General features: G+C 27.8%; 1 protein-coding gene across 1 annotated transcript in view; it reads left to right on the forward strand.

Moving 5' to 3' along the window:
* The first annotated feature begins 6458 nt into the window (after positions 1-6458).
* LOC107029282 (probable F-box protein At2g36090) overlaps positions 6459-7525 on the forward strand; it is a 6896-nt gene continuing 5829 nt past the window's right edge. Inside the window, exon 1 of the mRNA XM_015230665.2 lies at positions 6459-6802. The gene's annotated coding sequence lies outside the window, so the exon portion shown is untranslated. The remainder of the gene's footprint in view (positions 6803-7525) is intronic.

Genomic DNA, 7525 nt, shown 5'->3' on the forward strand with positions numbered 1-7525 from the left:
AATTAAACATGAATTAAAGCTGTATTACACAAATGCTAACAAGTGAATTAAACATGAATTAAAGCTGTATTACACAAATGCTAACAAGTGAATTAAACATGAATTAAAGCTGTATTACACAAATGCTAACAAGTGAATTAAACATGAATTAAAGCTGTATTACACAAATGCTAACAAGTGAATTAAACATGAATTAAAGCTGTATTACACAAATGCTAACAAGTGAATTAAACATGAATTAAAGCTGTATTACACAAATGCTAACAAGTGAATTAAACATGAATTAAAGCTGTATTACACAAATGCTAACAAGTGAATTAAACATGAATTAAAGCTGTATTACACAAATGCTAACAAGTGAATTAAACATGAATTAAAGCTGTATTACACAAATGCTAACAAGTGAATTAAACATGAATTAAAGCTGTATTACACAAATGCTAACAAGTGAATTAAACATGAATTAAAGCTGTATTACACAAATGCTAACAAGTGAATTAAACATGAATTAAAGCTGTATTACACAAATGCTAACAAGTGAATTAAACATGAATTAAAGCTGTATTACACAAATGCTAACAAGTGAATTAAACATGAATTAAAGCTGTATTACACAAATGCTAACAAGTGAATTAAACATGAATTAAAGCTGTATTACACAAATGCTAACAAGTGAATTAAACATGAATTAAAGCTGTATTACACAAATGCTAACAAGTGAATTAAACATGAATTAAAGCTGTATTACACAAATGCTAACAAGTGAATTAAACATGAATTAAAGCTGTATTACACAAATGCTAACAAGTGAATTAAACATGAATTAAAGCTGTATTACACAAATGCTAACAAGTGAATTAAACATGAATTAAAGCTGTATTACACAAATGCTAACAAGTGAATTAAACATGAATTAAAGCTGTATTACACAAATGCTAACAAGTGAATTAAACATGAATTAAAGCTGTATTACACAAATGCTAACAAGTGAATTAAACATGAATTAAAGCTGTATTACACAAATGCTAACAAGTGAATTAAACATGAATTGAAGTTGTATTACACAAATGCTAACAAGTGAATTAAACATGAATTAAAGCTGTATTACACAAATGCTAACAAGTGAATTTAACTTGAATTAAAGTTGTATTACACAATGCTAACAAGTGAACTAAAACTGAATTGAAGTTGTATTACACAGATGCTAACAAGTGAATTAAACCTGAATTAAAGTTGTATTACACGGATGCTAACAAGTGAACTAAAACTGAATTGAAGTTGTATTACACAAATGCTAACAAGTGAATTAAACATGAATTAAAGTTGTATTACACAAATGCTAACAAGTGAATTAAACTTGAATTAAAATTGTATTACACAATGCTAACAAGTGAACTAAAACTGAATTGAAGTTGTATTACACATATGCTAACAAGTGAATTAAACCGGAATTAAAGTTGTATTACACGAATGCTAAAAAGTGAACTAAAACTGAATTGAAGTTGTATTACACAAATGCTAACAAGTGAATTAAACATGAATTAAAGCTGTATTACACAGATGCTAACAAGTGAATTAAACTTGAATTAAAATTGTATTACACAGATGCTAACAAGTGAACTAAAACTGAATTGAAGTTGTATTACACAGATGCTAACAAGTGAATTAAACCTGAATTGAAGTTGTATTACACAGATGCTAACAAGTGAATTAAACTTGAATTAAAGTTGTACTACACAGATGTTAACAAGTGAATTAAACCGGAATTAAAGTTGTATTACACGGATGCTAACAAGTGAACTAAAACTTAATTGAAGTTGTATTACACAAATGCTAACAAGTGAATTAAACCTGAATTAATGTTGTATTACATAGATGCTAACAAGAGATCATACTTATTAGAGAAGAGAACTGAATAACAGACACTCATAGGAACTTGAATCAAACGAAATCTCAACATAAATCATCAAACAAAAGGGCACACAAGTAACGTAAACATAAATCAAACGAAATCTCAACATAAATCCACACAAAAAGAAGAAAGGCGTAACGATCTGGGCACTGTCAAGACCACAATTGCAAGCTCACATTAAAGGATCTGTTAAGTGCAAAGGAGACCAACAAAAATCGCAGATTGCAGTGCAAGTAACCTAAACTAACAGAGCTTACTCAACACTAACCTTTAAATTGCAATGGCGAGAGAAAATTGAAGTCGCCGGAAAAAAGTTGCAATCACGAGAGAGAGAAAAAATTGCAATCGCGAGAGAGAAAAAAAAATTGCAATCGCGGGCGTGGGAAAATTTTGGGGCGAGAGAAAAAATATGAAGTTGAATATTCAATTAAATTGACATTTATCATTAAAAAAATAATACTGACAAATATGGTAATTGTTTTTTAAAAAGTAGACACACAAGTTATTTTCCCATTTCATATTAACTCTTAAAACATAAAAGTTCAATATATAAAATATAATGTAGTAAATACATAGGGTATAAATTCAGTTTTTCGGTTAAACCGAAATAAAAAAATTAAAAACCAAAAATCGAACCGATATACTGAAATTTTAAAATTAAAAATCGAAAGTCGATCGATTTAACAGAAAAATCGAAACCAAAATTTAAAAAAAATCAATTCGATCGATTTTTTTGATTTTGACCAAATTATGCCCAGCCCTAGTGACATGACAATTGTGCAATGATCTCACATAGTAATAATCGAAAATGGTGATAGACCATCTTCACAATAATATTTGAATAGTTATTTTTAAGAAGTTTTGAATTATTCGTATTCAAATGATCAAAGATTATTTTAATTAAAAAAAGGGGCAGGGAAAGGGAAAAGCACTACTAAAAAATCATCATTTCCCATTAAATTTACCACTAAAAAATATTCTGGCTATTTTCATAAATATTTTGATTAAATAAGCTAGAAACTAAAAAATAGAAGTGTTTTCACATGAAAAAAAATTAGAAAACTTCCCTAACATTTCAATAAGAATCTATTTTTCACCATGCTTTTTTCTAGTGAGTTGATTTTGTGAAAAATAAGAGAAAAAATCATATTTATAACACAACTTTTTTAGAAAAAATCTCTATTTTTAATAATAAATAAAAAAATATTACAAAACGAAAAATCAAACACACGACAAAATGAAAAGTTTAGTTGAGCTGTTAAAATTCCCAAGAACTAAATTAAGTGATTAGTTTTTGAATAAAAAATAAACTTAATGATTGAGGTCATGGTAAATCATGGAACACATCCTCACCAAGAATAATATCTTCTAAGAATATATTTTATTAACTACCAATGGTAAAATATATTTGTCAAAACACTATTTTGATACATTATCCAACATCATACATCTTATCTATGATATAATAATAAATATGCCGCCAACCTTTATATCCAAACCAAAACACTTACATATTTTCAATAAGAAGTTCTTTTCTTCCCACCTAACACAATTGATTTGATTCTAAAATGTGTATAACAAGGAGAATAATTAGAAGGTAAATCAATTTATTCGAAACAAAATGTTATAAATTAGATATAACATCAAAATCAACATTAATGGATGAAGATGCAAAGTCATAATCATATTGAAATTCAATAAATAGGTCAAATGCTTGCTTATAATGTTTCAATTAATTAATATTTTCGTGGCTTGTCCTCTATGGGAAAGCTTATAATATGATCCTAGATAATTAGTCTAATCACATGTCTATTTTATCCAAATCCACATTACCACATGTAAGAACCCAAAGCTTAGTATATTTAGATTAAAAATAATGATCACGCAACATTAAATATTATGTATACAAAAAGAAAAAGAGAAGACAATAAGGCAATCTATTGACATATTTTAAAGTCACTCTTTTCATTCCATATTAGTTGTTTATTTTTATAATACATAGTTATTTCATATATGAATCTTAATCATACTACGTAATTTATCCCCAGGACTTTGAAATCAAATCCCTGTCACACCTACGACCTTTGTAAATCATTATTTACATACACCACTTTTGTGTTTTGGCCATTTTTTTCAATACATGTTCATGTCACGACTCAATAAAATATGTGATTATTTTATTTAATTTAGAGTTAATATACTCTTCCTTAAAATACCACGGCTACCACTATCGTCATTGTTTGTGAAAGAGCTTCAAACTAATTCGAAATTCATCCACAACAGCTAAACAACTCTCCGATCAACAAAAAAAAAAAAACATAACAAATACTTAATTTTCAAATTTGATTTTTTAGATCTCCTATATGGGAAAAACTAGAAAGATGTCACTCATATGCCTAATTAATCTTCGTAGAGTGAGTGTTTTATTTAACAATTAATATAGGATACATTTTCTTAATTTCTTAAATTTTTTTCATATAATCAACTTATTTTCATTGTGTACTTTCAATGGGAAAAACTAAAAAGATGTCACCCATATGCCTGTATTGATGTGTTGTGTCATATAGATTTTATCTCATCTTTTGGAGTAAACTATATATTTTATCCTATTTAAATTAAAAAGTTATTAGATATATTTAAAAAAATGAAAAGAAAATAAGACACTTCAATAGAATTGGAAGAATAGTATTATTTTACAAGATGATTATGATAACTCAAATTTTAATAGGATGAGTATTGGTGTAAAGTGCAATACTTTAGGCGTTTAAGTTATAAGTAATGCAAGTTTCACTATTTGAGAAAAAATACATATTATATGAATGGTCAATTTTTGTGATTCTTGTAGACCTTTTGTATAAAAAGAAAAAGGGTTTTAATTTCGAGTAATTACAAATAAAGACTTTAGGCAGGAGATATTTATTTTACAAAGAGATTATTTTCAGGGATCAACTTCTGCTATGTGGAACCATAAATTTACCTTGATGCTTTTTGTGTGATCAGAGGCGGAACCAAGATTAAGAGTTTGGAGATTATAAATTAATGAGTTAAAGGGTTCACAACTTAATTTATATATATATATATATATATTTAATTTTTTAATATAAATACAGAATCTGCGAAAATGCAAGTAGATTCGTCCAACCCATGAATCTCACTAGCTCGGCCACTGACGGCCAACGAGAGCCACGACCATTTAATGTTCTTACTCAGAGTAGGTTTGGAGTTTGACATTTAGACGTATCAAATGTGTTTAGCTAAAATAATAATATCAAATGTGTTTAGGGCAGCTAAAATGTCATAAACAATGAAATGATAGAATAGACTGTTTAGTCAGTTGTGAGGCTTTGATGCTTCGACTAATAAAGAGTTTTTTGCATAATAATTTTTTATTTTAATAAATAATACATGTTAGACGGTTAGTTATAAACAAAAATTAAAACATTTAGATACTCCCTTACTTGTGTAACAATGTGACTCACTTTATTTTGTTTTGTCAATCAATTACACCTTAACTTATAAAACTATGGGGGTTGGGGTGGGTGAGTTTGGAGAAGATCATCTCGGTGGGGTTGGGTTATTATCTTTTTTATATTTATTGGATAAGAATTGCAAATGTCATTTACTTATTGGTAACTTCTTTTCGTATCAAAAATCATTATTTAAAAATTATTTTTTATATATATGTCATATGTTTTTATTTAATTCCTTATTTTGACACGTATTATATTACAGACACTTTATACATTTGACTGATTATTAAAAATGTATCAAAATGACATAATAAAACATGACATTACATATCTAAAATGAATAACATTTAATTAAAATATCTATATAAAAATTATCGTCAACTTTAAAAGCTATCGATGAATTTAACCTTTTGTTATTCTATCTATACACCAAAATAAATGATCTGCTGGTGGAATAAAAACAAGGATAATGGAGGGAAGACGATTAAGGTGACGAGTTGGATGAAAGTAAAACATGTTGACTCTTTTAAAATAGATTTAGGTAAATGGATTTGGAATTTTGTTATACGTGGACTAATAAAAAAAATACATATATTTTTAATTTTAAAATTATATATTCCACATCAAGTTATGTTAATTGGAGTAACCATTTTAGACTTAAATGTAATATTTAGGATATGTTTGATTCAAATAGGTGGACCATTAAATGCATTTTTGATCATTTTTTAATTTATTTATTCAAATTTTTATAAAAATATTTAAAAAGTATTTTAATTTTAAAATAAATCAATTCACATTAACTTTAAAATGTCTTATTATAATCTTATCATGAAAAAAATTAAAAATAAAAAATTTATTAGATATAAAAGAAATAAGACATAAGTATCACTAAATTATGTCTAAAATTACAAAAAATATAAAATTTTTATACTTAATATATTATTTTAAATTATATGTCATTGAATTATATTTTATAAGCGTTAGAATAACGAAATATACCACATAAGCTAAGTTCGGGTATATTTATATAAGTTACGTAGTAAAATTCGTCTGGTAGGTCCAAATAAAATGTTGTTGTCGATGTTGAACAATGAAGTTCTTGAATGTTTATCTGAAATAAGCCATATTAAACAAGGTTTGCTGCATAATTATTGATTTCTGCAAACTTTTGAGATTCATTTTATTGGATTATTGTTATCCACAATAATTACAATAAATATCTTGTTGAACTTTAAAGAAAGTGACTCTTGAACTCCTCTTTCCCCTTTTCACTTCAATTTATAGTACAAACTATGTCTGTCTTCGTTTGAATTTCAATTTTTGAGTATTGCCCCACTTGACAGAACTGGAAATTTGCCTAGGATATTCACTTTTTCCTCCTTTTCACTTGTATTTCTACCAGAAAATCAGCAGTTCCCAGGTTTGTTCGATCTTCAATTTTGTTTTTGTTTTTCATGTATTGGTGCTATTTTACTTGAGGTAATTTGTAGTTGTATGATTTTTTGTTTATTTGTTGGTGGAAAATTCTGTATGTTGCTGAACTTGGTGAATCCCTTTGTTGTTTTGTTTAGTTTTGTTCGTTATAGAACCTACAAAGGCAATTGATTGAGAAATTGGTTAAAAGTTGCAGCTTTTTTTTCTTCTCTAGAATGCTTCCATGATGTTGAGAACTTAGAAGGGTTCTAGTTGATACTAAGGGTGTGATCGAAGGAAAATGATGGGTTTCTTTTCATTTTTTTTTTGTGTTTGGTATGTAAGTAAAAAGTTATCCTAAAATATTTGTATATAATCTAGATAAATACTATCAAGAGGGTGGGGGTAGGAGGGTGTGGGGTGGTGGGGATGCAGGCTACTTGGCGGGGGTGAAGATGAGGTGTGTTGGAGGGTGGTGAGGACATAATCAACTTGGAATGCCTCTTGTGGAGCTTGTTTTCCTAGAGAGAATTTTTGACCAACTGAAAAAGGGAAAATTGGAAATGTTTTGCTCCACATCGAACAGGGCCTAAGTGCTTCGAAATTCTGCAACTAAACAGTATCGTACTTAATGTTTTGTTTAAACCTTGTCATGGTACATCATTCTTTTTACATGTTTTCAGGAGATTTTTGATATTAATAATACCGTATTATTGGGGTGGGGTTGGGG

The sequence above is a fragment of the Solanum pennellii genome, chromosome 9, assembly GCF_001406875.1.
Source record: "Solanum pennellii chromosome 9, SPENNV200".
Lineage (NCBI taxonomy): Eukaryota > Viridiplantae > Streptophyta > Magnoliopsida > Solanales > Solanaceae > Solanum > Solanum pennellii.